The sequence below is a fragment of the Mustela erminea genome, chromosome 6 (genome assembly GCF_009829155.1).
Source record: "Mustela erminea isolate mMusErm1 chromosome 6, mMusErm1.Pri, whole genome shotgun sequence".
Lineage (NCBI taxonomy): Eukaryota > Metazoa > Chordata > Mammalia > Carnivora > Mustelidae > Mustela > Mustela erminea.
In genome coordinates this window covers 47,956,925-47,972,415 of record NC_045619.1, presented here as the reverse complement: position 1 = coordinate 47,972,415, position 15,491 = coordinate 47,956,925, and positions in this window count along the sequence as shown.

Below are 15,491 nucleotides of genomic sequence, written 5' to 3'. Positions count from 1 at the left end.
AAATATCATGGGTCTTTTTCCCCCCTCCTGGATTTTGTGATGTTTGAAGCATTTGTTAGCTTTTATTATTTGTAATTTGTCCTCATTTATCATTTGAATAAATCTTCATGTTTGTCCTAGTTTTGTTTTCATGACTTTACATATTCTTCTATTCTGAAAGAGGCCCCCAAATTGTAAGCTCCAGGTTCCACAAGCTCTGAATCCAGCTCTGGCTGGTGGCCACGCCGTCACAGTCTCCCTCACACCCCTGAATGCTCCTTTCCTCCTCACATCTCCCGCTTTGTGACTTTTCCTCTTGGAGCACATGAGGGTGTTGTGGAGGACCCGGACAGAGTGTTTTGACCAAGCCAGTGCGCCCACAGATGCCACCTCTGTGACAACTTGTGACAGTTCTGCAGTGTCTCACTTGACTGAGGAACTACTTCACTTCACCAGGGGTGGCCGAGGACAGAGAGAGACAGGGGTACAAATGCTCCATCTTCTTACCTCAAAGTACAACTCTGAAGGTGTGGTCTGTGGGCCAGAGTGAGTCCCCACGGACCTGGCCGAGGGGAGATCCTACCTCACACTCCCGCTCTCACACTTGCCTTTCCTGATCCCGGGTCCCTCACCCTTTACAGGTTTTTCCCGAATCAATCATGAGCCTCCAAATCAAGTGCTCACTGCATTTCTCGGCTGTGACAGTCTCCGTCTCTCCTCCTCACTGGAATATAAGGTCAAGAGAGCATGAACTTGATCTGTCTTGCTCCCTGCTGCCTTTCTGTTGCCTGGTGCTTGGCAGGTAATAATTACAGTAATAGGGGATGACATGAATAAACAGTGAATGAATATATAAATTCCAGTCACTCCACACATATTTCTCTAATCCTCATGGCAACCCCGAGAGGTAGATGTTTCTTTTGATTTACAAATGGGGAAGTGAGACAGACTTTGGTTAAGTGGCTTCCTCAAAGTAAACCCCTAAGGGGGGGCCTCAAGGCTCTGAGCCCAGCTGGCTCTCTGCAAGCCCCATCTTCTGACCACAAAGGAAGGGATCCAGCGTTTCCCTGGATCACTGTGACCCAGGCGTGGGTGTGGACCCCTCCCTGATCGGGTGCAGGACAGGCTGTACAGATGACAAAAGGCTATGTGTCACAGAGAATGATTCAGGGAAACTACAGCGAGGACCTAACCCGAGGTCTTCTCCGCACACTCCCTGCCTGCCCAAGGTCATTGGCCTGTGACAAGGAACAGCTCCCACCCCAACAGAAGTGCTCCAGGCAGTTCTGTAACAGAGACTGGAATGAGTGTGGACCAGATGTGGAGCCAAGAAAATATCCCTCCTCCCCCTGCCATGCATACACCTCCCCCAGTCCATTCCCCATTCTGGTCTCTTCCCAGAGCAGCTCACTAGCTGACTAGGAGCCACTCCCTTCAGGGGACAGCCCTGCTCACCTCCATGGGACCAGCAAGTTATGTTCATAATATCTGACAATATATTTCCAAAATTGATGTTACTTACTCTTTAATATTCTTGAATTGTTTGAGATATAATAGACATATAACATTGTGTAGGTTGAAGGTATGCAAGGTATTGATTTGATACATTTATATATTGCAATGTGATTGCCATCTTATCATTAGCTAGCTCCTCTATCACATTGCATAATTATCAATCCTTTTTTGTGGTTAGAACAATTAAGTTCTAGTCTCTTAATAACTTTGAGATTTATAATACAACATCGTTGGCTATAATCACCATGCTGTGCATTAGATCTCCAGAACTTACTAACTCCTACTTGTAAGTTTGTACCCTTAAACAACATCTCCCCAACCCCCGCCCTCCACCCAGCCCCTGGGAACTACCATTCTACTCCCTGTTTTTACAAGTTTGACTTTTTTAGATTACGTATTTAGGTGAGATCATACAGTGTTTGTCTTTCTCTGTCTGACTTATTTCACTTAGCGTAATGCCTTCAAGGTCCATCCATATTGTTGTAAGTTACAGGGTTTCTTCTTTTTCATGACTGAGTAATATTCCATTGTGTCTGAGCGTGTGTGTGAGTGTGTGTGTGTGTGTGTATGTGCGTGCGTGCACATATCTAATTGTTTTTATCCATTTATCCATTGACTGGCACAGGTTGTTTCCTTCTCTTGGTTATTGTGAATAATGCTGCAGTGAATATGGAGGTGCAGATATCACTTTGAGATACTGATTCCAATTCCTTCATATATATACTCAGAAGCGAGATTGCTTGATCATACAGTACTTCTATTTTTAATATTTGAGAACTATTCTTGATAATGGCTGTAACATTTTATATTCCCTGGTTTAAGGGTTACCATTTTTCCACATTCTCACCAACATTTATTTTTATTTTTATTTTTAAAGATTTTATATATTTATTTGACACAGGTCGAGAGAAAGAGAGAGAGAGAGAGAGGGAAGGACAGAGTACAAGTTGGGGGGAGTGGCAGAGGGAAAGGGAGAAGCAGACTCTCCACTGAGCAGGGAGACTGATGTGGGGCTCGATCCTGCGACCCCAGGATCATGACCTGAGCTGAAGGCAGATGCTTAACCAATTTAGCCACCCAGGCACCCCCTCACCAACATATTATCTCTTGTCTTTTTCGATAATAGCCATCCTAACAGGTGTGAGGTGATATCTCATTGTGATTTTGATTGGCATTTCCCTGATGATTACTGATGTTGAGCATCTTTTCATTTATCTTTTTGGAAAAAAAAAAGTCTCTGAGTTCCTTCTCCAATTTCTAATTGGATTGTTTGCTTTTTTGCTATTGTTGTATGAGTCTTTTATATACTTTGGATATTAACCCCTTATTTGATAGGTGGTTTGTGAATATTTTCTCCCATTCTGTAAGTTGACTTTTCAATGTATTGACTGTTTGCTTTACAGAATCTCTTTAGTTGAATGTAGTCCCTTCTTGTTTACTTTAGTTTTAGTTGCCTGGGGTTTTGGTGTCTTATCCAAGAAACCATTGCCAAGATCTTTTCCACTATATCTTCTTCTAGTTTTACCATTTCAGGTCTTCCCCTGAAATCTTTGATCCATTTTGAGTTAATAGTTGCAAGTGGTGTAAGGTATGGGTCCAGTTTCATTCCTTTGCATGTGGATATCCAGTTTTCCCAAAACCACTAATTGAATTCTTTTTTAACTGTGTGTACTTGGCACCCTTATAAAAAATTAGTTGACCACGTATGCATGGGTTTACGTCTGGGCTCCCTGTTCTGTTATTTACACTTGAAATAACTCTCTCTACCCCAAGCTCTGTGTTTTCCAGTTTCTTTGTAGAAAGGTTTCATAAAATTTAGTAATGTGTTTTCATCCGTGACCATCTTCTTACAGAACAGTAAACCAAGGTATATGCACTGAATGTTTTAGAGTCTGGTTATGGGAATGAGATGAACCCATATGAGACAGTTATTGGGTAGTACAAAATTAAATTGTAAATAAGACAGAGAAATTATATATAGAAGTCTTAAGTACTTCTGTGTGAACTTCTCAAAGGAGAGGGTGAGATCATTTCTCGTTAGCTGCAGTTGTTAGGAAGCCATAGAAGTGATGCATTTCCTCTTGGATCTAGTTCACACATCACCTAAGGTGATAAGGGTGAGCTCAGGGTGCTGGCTCTCCAGGAGCTGCTGTTGTCAGTGGGACTGGAGGAGTCACCCTCCAGCTTCCTCCTGCCATTCTCTCATCCTGATCTCAACATCTGATTCTCCTTCCTATCTTCCTACTTCTTCGATTTCTCTCTTTCTTCTCCCTTTTCTCTTCATCTAACCCTTTACTTTTCGTCTTCAGAATTTAAGATTTGGCCATATATTCTACTTGAAAAAGAAAGATTTATTTAGGGGTGCCTGGGTGGCTTACTTGGTTAAGCGTCTGCATCCATTTCAGGTCGAGTTCTGGGATCGAAGTCCCACACTGGGCACCTTGCTCAGTGAGGAGCCTGCTTCTCCCTCTCCTTCTGCCTGCCGCTCCCCCTGCTTGTGCTCTCTCTCTGTCAAATAAATACATAAAATCTTAAAAAATAAAAAGAAAAAGAAAAAACAAAAGATGTATTTATTGGGGCGCCTGGGTGGCTCAGTGGGTTAAGCCGCTGCCTTCGGCTCAGGTCATGATCTCAGGGTCCTGGGATCGAGTCCCACATGGGGCTCTCTGCTTGGCAGGGAGCCTGCTTCCTCCTCTCTCTCTCTCTGCCTGCCTCTCCAACTACTTGTGATTTCTCTCTGTCAAATAAATAAAATAAAATCTTTAAAAAAAAAAAAGATGTATTTATTTATTTGAGAGGGGGAGAGAGAGAGAGTGCAATGGGGAGGGGCACAAGGGAGAGGAAGAGAGAGTCTTAAGCAGATTCCATGCCGAGCACCCATCTGGGGCGGGGCTCAACCCCAAGACCCTGAGATCATGGCCTGAGCTGGAACCAAGAGTCAGGTGCTGAACTGATAGTGCCACTGAGGCACACTTTGTATATTCTACTTCTGAGGCATTGCAATTTACAGAAGGGCAAGGGCTCCAGAGCCTCACAGACCTGGGTACGAACTCAGATCTGTGCATTTTGGGCAAATCATAGAACCTCTCAAAGCTCTGTCTCATTATTCATAGAAGTAGGGATACAAATCTCCCTCATTATGTTATTTGAAGGTATAAATAAAATGATCAATGTAAAGTGCCTGGCAGCTGGCTCTCATTAGATGCTTACTTATCTCCTACTTCTTTTTTTCTTATCTTGTTTTTACAGTACTATGCATACAGTAGTCATTAAATATTTGCTTATTGAAAGAGTACTCTTGGGAGTTGTTTTGGTAGACCCTCATTTACTTAGAATGGTTGAGTTTGGGAATTATTTTATTTATTTATTTATTTGTTTATTTATTTGACAAACAGAGATCACAAGTAGGCAGAGAGGCAGGCAGAGAGAGAGAGAGAGAGGAGGAAGGCTTCCTGCTGAGCAGAGAGCCGGATGTGGGGCTTGATCCCAGGACTCTGGGATCATGACCTGAGCTGAAGGCAGAGGCTTTAACCCACTGAGCCATCCAGGTGCCCCGAGTTTGGGAATTATTTAACAACTGCTATTATAACCTACTTATTATTTGTGCCAGGCACTGGAATTGGGGGAAGTCCTTTTCATATGATGTTTGATATGACTTTCCCCAAATGCATAACATAGACATTACTTTTATTATTCAAGACACAGACTGTATTGCTCAGAGCCCTCCCTTCATTTTACATATCAAGAAAGCAAGGCTTAGGGGCACCTGGGTGGCTCAGTAGGTTAAAGCCTCTGCCTTCGGCTCAGGTCATGATCCGAGGGTCTGGGGATAGAGCCCTGCATTGGGCTCTCTGCTCAGCAGGGAGCCTGCTTCCCCTCTCTCTCTGCCTGCCTCTCTGCCTGCTTGTGATCTCTGTCTGTCAAACAAATAAATAAAATCTTAAAAAAAAAAAAATCAAGGCTTAGCAGGGTTGAGTAATTTACATCAAGAAAACCTTGACCCTGGATCCAAACCCCTGAACCACTAGGTTAAACTGTCAGCTGTTTATTATTCATGATCTTCACAGCCCCATAAAGAGGATCGAGCCCTGTAACTGGAGGATCACTTGTTTCCTGGTGCAAAGTGGAATGATCTTTCGTAAAGAGACTCTTAAGTAATGTGCAGTTATCCAAAATGGAAAGATTTGAGACAGGGCCACATTGTTCTCGTAGGAAAGGATGAATATTACGGGGTGTGGGAGATGGAAAAGCGAGGGGTATGGGAGGAAAATAAATTGGGAGAGACTCCATAGGGCAGCCCGGGAGCTGCGAGATAACAGAAAGGTCTAATGGGGAATTTTCCACAAAATCCCCAGTAAGATGGACATTGTCCTCTAGAGTTTCGTGAGGAGCCTCTGCCTAGCCTGAGCCCTGTTCCCAAAGCTGGAGAAGAGACTGCTCACAAGGACCGACGGCACCTGGCTTACCAAAAAACAAATTCCGGGCTGCCTCTTCCCCTTCTCTTTTCCTACCTACTTCCTTCTTGCTCACACAGACAGCTACAGCTCTGTCTTCCAGGCTCTTGCCCTTACTAATTCAGCTTCTGGTACAAAATACGGTAGTAGATGCCAGAAAGAAGCTGCATGAGAAGATGACAAGTTTCCCTGGAAGTTTGCTGGAGTCTCACATAATGCTTTGATGAAGCAAAGAGTCAGATATGTGTGTTCTACAATATAATATAAATTGAGGATATTGATATTTGGGTTATTGCAACACCACTGCATTTTTTGTTGTTGGTAAAGACTTATTCATTTGAGAGAGAAAGAGAGAGAGTGAGTGGGCACACAGAGAGGGAGAAGCAGACTCCCCGCTGAGCAGTGAGCCCAACTCGGGGCTCGATCCCAGAACCCTGAGATTCATGACCCGAGTCAAAGGCAGATGCTTAACCAACAGAGCCACCCAGGCACCCCGAGTTTGCATTTTTAATAAGTTCTCAAGTGATGCCAACGCTGCTGATCCACAGACCACATGTGGAATAGCAAGGGTTTGGTGTGTGGTAACTGTATCCCCTTGATACCAAAAAAACAAAACAAAACAAAACAAAAACCAATCACTGAAGAAGGATACCAGCAGAGCCTGTATGTATGAGCTCCTGAATTGACATTTTCTATATTTGGAGGGAGCTCAGGGAAATTGTGCTACATTTACTTTACATATACTTGCTTTCCAAGATGGCTTCGTTTACCTATATTGTCCACACTTTTGGCAATCCTGGTACTCATGCAACGGTAATAAAATAAAGTTGTTTGTTTAGGGGTTTATATTATCCACAAGGACTGATTACAAATGGAATCCCTTTCTGCTGAAGTGTAAACTATATAGTATAAAAAGTATATAGTATAAATAGTATAAAGTATCCCTCACATGTTAAAGTACAAACATTATTTTTTCAGGTTTGGTTAAGGATTATTCACTTAGAGGCAGGGAATGGTGCTTTCCAACCCTGGAATTCCATGAAGTTAACTTCATAGTTATTATTTCCCCCTGGTTCTGTCCTGAGATTGCAGTGAGAAGATAATGTAGGCTGAGACAGACAGAATTCTAAGATGGGTCTCTCGATTCCCACTCCCTAATGTTCACACCTTATATCATCCCCTCTCCCTTAGTTTGACTGGGACTTGTGACCTGCTTCCAGCCAACAGAATATGGCAAGGGTGAAGAAATAATTAAGGTCCCAAATCAGTTGATTTTGAGTTAGTTGAAAGGGAGATTATGCTGGATGGACCTGATTTCATCAGATAAAAGTCCTTAGAAGAGAATTGGGGGTCTCTCTTAGGGCAGAGATTCTCTGTCTGTTGCTGGCTTTGAAATACAGAGCCATGTTGTGAGAGCCTGTGGAGAAAGGCACATGGTAAGGCACTGCTGGTGGCCTTTAGAGCTGGGAGCAAGCCCTCACTATAGCAAGAAAACAGGGACCTCAGTCGTACAACCACAAGGAGATGAATTCTGCCAACAATCTGAGGGAGCTGAAAAGCAGATCCTTCTCCAGTCAAACCACCGGATGGAACCACAGCCTGACTGACACTTGGTTGGTAGCCTTATAACATATATGATAATTTATTATGCAGCAATAAGAAACTAACATGTGTGCCTTGTATTACACTTGCATTATTAAATCTTCATCTTGAGGTGCCTGGGTGGCTCAGTCAGCTAAATGTCTGCCTTCACTCAGGTCATGATCCTGGAGTCCTGGGATGGAGTCCTTCATCTGGGCTCTCTGCTCAATAAGGAGCCTGCTTCTCCCTTTCCCTTTGCTCCTTTCTTTCCCACCTCATGCTCTCTCTCTCAAATAAACAAAAAAAGTTTCTTTTTTTTTTCCCAAAGAAATCTTAATCTTGGTCCATGCATCTCTTTACCAATCAAAATGCCAGTTAAAGCTCACCTAGACTTAATTTTGTCTGAACTCCATAAAATAGAGGGAAGCTCTCACTTGACGCATCCCTCCATACCCCCACGTTTCTGTATGATATTGAAGGCCAGTTGATGGGTGGTTGTGAGCAACCATCACAGACCACAGAACAGACCACGGGACAGTCCTTACACCTTGCCATGATTTTCCAGCTTTTATCAAGAACCACCTCAGCAAAAAGCCACTCAGTGATATGCACTCAGGGCAATCCTGCTTGAAAGTCCTGTTGGAGAAGGCAATTGAAATTAAAATCTAAGTTTTCTTTAGTGAGACTTTCCAACACAGCATAGGCTCTGATGACCTTAACCCATTTGTTGAATCATTTAGCATTGATTGTGGGCTATGTGCAGTCCTAGGCAGCGAGACTGTGAGGTTGATGAAGATAGGGAGCTTGGCTTCAAGTTGCTAAAGAAGGCAGGTGAGAGAACCAATAACTGCAATGCAACATGGATGAAAAGAGCAGTGGGCAAGTGAATATCCGGGCTCTACAAGAGAAACTATGCCCCAGATCACTACACTGAAGCTTACTGCTTACTTATCTCCCTAAGAGACTGGGAAGACAGCTTCTGCTTTTCGCTATTACTATTCTATATATTCCGGATACTTAACAGTGTCTGCACATAGTAGATTCTTAACATTGTACTTCTCTGAAACTAAGACACCATTAATTAAGATCATATCATTATTTGATATCCCACCGGGAAGAAAAAGAGATACGCTGTTAATTGAACTACAACACGCCGAAGATCATAAACAGATTCTGATTTCAGAGATGTTGAAACGTGAGGAAAGAGAGAAGAGGGGGAGGGAGGGTGGGGGATGGGCAGAATGGCTGAAGGAGACGGGGAGATACCGGCTTCCAGTTACGGAATGTGTAAGTCACAGGAATAAAAGGCACAGCATAAGGAATACAGTCAGTGATATTGTAACAGTGATGTAATGGGACAGATGGTCGCTACGCTTGTGGTGAGCACGACATGATGTAGAAACTTGTCAAATAACTAAGTTGTACACCTGAAACTAATGTAACATTGTGTCAAATATACTCATTTTTTTTAATTTGAGGGAAGATGCTCATTTTAGAATTGATTAACAGCAAGTAATCACTGAACTGTGTTTGTTGGATTTCCAGAGAGATTATGGGAGTAACAGAATAAAGGTTTCAGAGTGGATTTTCAAGGATATAACGTACATTTATAGCCTGTTATACAGCTTTGCACCCTGTTGATTCAAACGAGGTTGTCAGGAAAATGATCTCTTGAGTTCTTGGCCACAAGAAAGACAGAGCTGTGTGAGATATCTTTAAGTGTCTCGAAGAGTTGTGAGGTCTTAAAGCTAAGGAAGAATGGGAGATCCCATAAAGTTTAAAAATATTTAATTATTACACAGAAAATACATTTATTTGTGTTAGGATCCCATCTAGCTCAAAGGTCTTTATTTAGGTATTTATTCACTTATTTATTACTTATTATTTTTTTAAGAGTTTTCTTCATTTACTTGACAAAGAGATAGCAAGAGAGGGAATACAAGCAGGGGAAATGGGAGAGGGAGAAGCAGACTTCCTGCTGAGCATGGAGCCCGAACCCAGGACCCCGGGCTTATGACCTGAGCGGGAGGCAGATGCTCAGTGACTGAGCCACCCAGGTGCCCCTCAAAGGTCTTTAGAGTTAGACAGCACACACACATGCACATGTGCACGCGCGCGCGCGCACACACACACACACACACACACACACAAATCCACTATTGGATTGGTCTGTGTCCTTCTCTAGTTCGGATGTTGAAGTCTTAACCCCCAGCAACTCAGTATTTGAACTTGGAAATAGTTACTGCAGATGTAGTTAAGATGAGGTCATCCTGGATGGAGCAGGGAGAACTCTTCCTTCAATGTGCCTGACGTCCTATTAAAAGGAGAAATTTGGACATCAACAAACACTCGAGGAGAATACAATGTGAACATTGAAGGTAGAGACCAGGATGATGGTCCACAAGCCAAGGAATTGCCAGCAAACCAAACCATCATCAGAGAGAGGCGTGGGCCAAATTCTCCGTTGGAAGGAACCAACCCTGCCGACACCTTGATTTTAGACTTCTAGCCTCCAGACCTGGAGGACAATAAGTTTCTGTTGTTTCAGTGACCCAGTTTGTGGTGCTTTGTCATGGCAGCTCTAGCAAATTACATGTCCTAAGAGTGAAAGAAATGCCACTTCCAATCACATGACCAGCCTGGGTAGCAATTGCAGACTTTGTGAGGAGGCAGAATTAAACAGTGTGAGTCAGGAGACAAGAAGCCTTTCAACATTTTGAAATCCGTGACACAATCCGTGTATAGTCACAATCCGTGACTATAAAAAGACTGTCTGACAGTGGGAAAAATTGGTTGGGATATCTGCAGCTCCAAGTCTCACATCCGACCAAAATCTCCGATTATGAGGGCGCCTGCGTGGCTCAGTGGGTTAGAGCCTCTGCCTTTGGCTTGGGTCATGGTCTCAGGGTCCTCGGATCAAGCCCCACATTGGGCTCTCTGCTCAGCGGGGAGCCTGCTTCCCCCTCTCTCTCTGCCTCCCTCTCTGCCTACTTGTGATCTCTGTCAGGTAAATAAATAAAATCTTAAAAAAAAAAATCCCTGATTATGAGAATCTGCTAATAACGAAGGTGGTAATTGCCATTCTTTGTAGCTCGGCAACCATAGTTGGGATGATCCACCCTCGCTAGTCTCTCCAACCCAGGAAGATTAAAAAGCTCATATAGAAAGATTCAAGAGAATCAAAGCGAAGAAACTAGTATGTTTTATGTTAAGAAAGGATCTGTGTGGATTTGATATTTGCCAGGTGCCCCTCATTCTCTCATAGAACTTACTACCATCCAAGCTGGAGAGGTACAGAGCTTGTGCTGACCACTGTCCCACCCCTCAAGAGTGGATCATTACATTTTTAGGAATTTTGCAAGCTATTAATAAACAATGTTCCAATCCTTGCAATTACATGAAAATCTGAAATAGTGGCTAGTGTTGTTGCAACCATTAATGCTGAAGCTAAAAGGGGTGCCAATTTAGCAAATCTCATTGGTATGAGGGTGAGAAATCACTTAAGAGCTGATATATCAGATTTAATGACAATACTTTTATTAGGAAAGAACAGATTGGATGCAACTCTTTTGGTCAAATCATGGTTCAAGTGCAACCATAGTTTGGTTACAGATACAAGAGTTGGGCAAAACAGCTCAAAGGCATTCTGTGAGATCTGATCAACAATACGGAATTTGCAATGAAAAGTATTGCGTATTTTATTATCATTTGGAAGTTGTGTGTCACATGTATTTATTATCATAAATTCGGGTGCTGGGAAAAACCATGAGTGCATTAATGCAAAGTGATATGGTGGAGAGTGACTGGTGGCCGGGGAAAGCTCATGGAGGGGTAATGGTTAGATGTAGCCAGCTCTGCGAAAATGGGCATATATGGGGTAGAAGGAAGAGCAAGTTCAAAGGCCACATGGGAGGAAAGAATTTGTGGGTTGCTATTACTGCTGTTGTTAGCAGAATCTGCACCTGTGACCGTGACTCTGAGGTCTCCTCATTCTTTTCTTTTCCAAACTGGATCTGGGAAACACTATGTGTTGCTGTCCATTTGGCCCCATGGAAACAGCTGTGATTCCCGGCTTCCTCCATGAACTCTCAGAATTCTGTATGGTTTAGATAACAATGGTACCATACATTCTTTCTTTTTTTTTTTTTTTTTTTTGGCTTGTTTTTCTTTGGTGGAACTCAAAGCCATGGAACCTATATTTTCCCATTTTTCTTGTTCTTAAATTAACTTCCCCCCCAAAATTAATTGATTTAGAAGAGAGAAAGAGAAAGAACACAAGCAGGGTGGAAAGGCAGAGGGAGAGGGAGAAGCAGCGCCCCCGCTGAGCAGGGAGCCTGATGTGGGGCTCAATCCCCCGAACCCGGTGATCATGACCTGAGCTGAAGGCAGATGCTAAGCCAAGGGAGCCACCAAAATTAACTTTCTTAAGCAAGTCTAAACTAGACTCCATTTGAAGCCTCAGGGCCGCCTCCCCACTTTCTTCAAGTACCTCGTTGCTGGTGGGCTTGTTTAATGATGGAATTAAAGGCAAGCGATTTCTCTTCCCTGCCCTTTTTAAAATGTTTATTCCCCAGGTGAGCTTGGGAAATCGATAGCTCCTAAAGTACAAGGAGACAGTTTGGGGCAGACGTTTTGATTTCCACACCTTTAGTAATCCTCCTGATCTAGTCATTCCTAGTGCCCCAAATCCAGAGCCTGCCTGGGCTCTGGGGGAAAATGTTCAACAGATAGGTGTCTTGGCCACAGCATGAAATAGGTAATTAGTAATTTAAAATTTGATTCTTTGTCTTTTTCTGTTTTAGTTTACACCTTCTCCTCTGTAGGCTGAGGGGGGCTGGCTCTTCTCCATGGCTGTCCTCAGGAGCACTCCCTTTCTGGCCAGTGTCTTTGTGCAAGCCCCAAAGAGTTTAACTTCACTTGTGAAATTATCAATGTCAAGTTGATCGCTGACCTTAGAGCCAGCTGCTTAAAGCGTCAGTGCAGCTGCCTTGCGGAGGAGAAATAAACCCCTGCTCCTTGTTCAACAAGAAAATGCTGATTGTGAACCAAGGGGCTCAACACATTTCATTTTTTTGCTCCTTTTGCCACCAGCTCAGATTTCTATAGCATGAAACCCATATTCAGGAATCTGGAACCAAAAGCAACAATGTACCCCTGTTTCTGAAAAAATGCTCTCCTATTCATGGATCTCGGGATGTTTTTTCAGTTTTTGGTTGTGTGACTCACGGAGTTTTATGGCACCACCCAGGAGGGCCCCATTCACTTGGGCAATTAGGTTCCTCCTGCATTAAAAATAACAGTCCCTCCTTCCCAGTGGCTGAGGAGGTAACAGCTCAGCGCAATCCCCGATCCCTGCTGCTGCTGCTGCAAGGCTTTCCCCTCACCTTCTTCTGGCCTAAAGGACCCAGACACGGGGTTTTAAAGATGCTTGAAGTGGAACAAAGGAAAGAATGGAGGAGGCCTGGACAAGGCCACCTCACAGGAGGCTGGAGCAGAATGAGGCCAAGGGAAGGCGCTCCTGCCATCCGGAAGGTTCTTTCATCCTTTTTAGCCAGGGCTCTGACCATCCATTGTTTCTTTAAGGCCCTGCATTAAAGCAGTTTTGAGGCAAACATCACTGCCTTGAGCCAAGGCAATATATTTGCCAAATGTGTAATTAAAAAAAAAAAAAAGCTATGTATGTGAGGGGAGTGACATTGTCACTCTCATTGTCCTTCTCTCTCTTCCTTGGTTTTTAAAGACTAAAAACAAAAAACAAAAACCACCTCGCACCCCGCAAAAAACCCCTGCGTTTTGCCCTGGGAGTGTGACTTCACCAATCCCCCCTCTGCCACCCTGTTCCAGTCTCCGAGCTGTCTGTCAAAACCAAACGACAGACGTTGGCCACGATTCAAAAAGGAAAACAAAAATGTCTTTTAGGACACACTTTGACATGTGTTGGATGATTTAGTAAGATCATGGTTTCTTGTCTCATTTTCTAAGACTTCTTGAGTTCATTTTTTATCCTTTCCTTCTAACAGTCAAAATATTACTTTTTTTTCTTTTCTTTTCTATTTTCACCGAGTGTACTCCACCGGTCGAGTGACTGGCCAGTAAGATGAAATAAGAAAACAGGAAAATCCCTTTTTAAAGGGAAAACAGAGCTGTTAGTGTAACAGGGGATGAAGTGGCTACCAAGGCCCTGGTTCTCAAGCTGTCTTTGGGGCTGCGGCAGCCAACTCTCGGGCCCCTCACAGGCTCTCCTCAGCATCTGTCAGAGGCCACATCCACTGTAGGCTTGAGGTAGCTCACAGAAGCAGCGTTCGATGGTGAAGCACTCCGTCCCACGACGACACATGCTTGTGAGGCCAGGGTCACCGGGCTGCCGAGCGCCGTAGTGTGGAACAGGGAAGGTGGCACTGCTGTCCAGTCTGTTGAAATGAATTTCCAGGCCCAAGATGGAGCCACTCCGGCTCAGGTGTCACGTCGGCAGACTGAGACTTGGATCATTTTTGCGTCCCTGTGAATGTTTTGCTTGACCAGAAACATAGTGCAGAAATCCACCCCGCCAACCCCACCATCCATGTTTCACTTCTCAGTTTCGGTTACCCACGTCCTGAAGTAGTAGATCCTACTCTGATGTGAGTTCAGAAGGTCAACAGTAGCTTAACACTCTTTTGTCATTCACCTCACCTCCTGTCATCCTGCGGGCTTCTTACCTTATCACATCAGCTCAAGAAGACTGAATGCGGTGCAATCAGATATTTTGAGAAAGAGACCACATTCACATAACCTTTATGACAGTGTAATATTATATTTGTTCTATTTTATTTTTACTTTTTATTATTCTCTCACTGTGCCTAGTTCATAAACTTTATCATCATAGGTACGGATGTAAAGGGAAAAATGGTATATATAAGGTTTGGTACTATCCACAGTCTCAGGCATACACTGGGGGTCTTGGAACGTATCCCCCACAGATAAGGGGGAGACTACTGTATACCCAGTCAGCCAATCCTCAAATGCTAAGCCAACACTGGGCTTTGGACTTGTATTTTTGATCCTTATTTGTTTTCTATTTTTCTGTCCCTTGTTTCTTATTCTTTATCCTCTTAAAAATAAGCACATCTTCAGAATCCTTCTCAACCCAGGATGCCCATAGCCAGTGGCCCATCAGAGGTGACACGTGAGATAAGACCTTATTTGCCCTGTTCTAATTTCCAGTTTTCTGTCTTAAAGACTCAAAATGTCCCATTCTGTCAAAACGATGACAGGACCTGTGATGAAGCCTGTCCTGTGCACACAGACTCATGCTTCTAAAATGAGGGGGAGCCGCTGTAGGAGCTCCACTGCATCTCCAGAACCCCTCACCTATCCCCTACCTGCCTGGATGGATGTATTCATTGCCCTCCCCCCACCCCCATCCTCCCACCCCCCCCTCACTTCCCCCCACCCCCATTCCTTGAAACGTCCTTCACCATGAGTTAGTGTTTAACTTGCCTTTACCCAGCACTCCTGATCACCTCAGGACTCGCTTGACTGGTTTTGGTCTCAACAACCCTCCACAACATGGCTCTTGGTGTCTGTGCCCTGATTTCTCTGGGGTCTTGGATAGAAGCCCACTGCTACTCCCTCAAGTCACCTCAAGGCCACCCCTCCTGTGATGGTTAATTTTATGTGTCAGTTTGATGGGGCTGAAGGGATATCGAGATAGCTGGTAAAACATAGTTTCTAGGAGGTGTCTGTGAGGGTGTTTTCAGAAGAGGCTAGCATTTGAAAAGGTGAACTTAGTAAAGCAGATGACCCTCCCCAATGTGGGAGTCCTCCAACCCATGGAGGGTCCTAATAGAACAAAAAAAAAGGTGGAGAGAGGATGAATTAGCTTTTTCTGCTTGAACTGAGATGTCCGTCCATCTTCTGCTCTTGGACATGGGAGCTCCTGGTTCTTGGCTTTTAGACTCAGCTGGGAACTTACGCCATTAA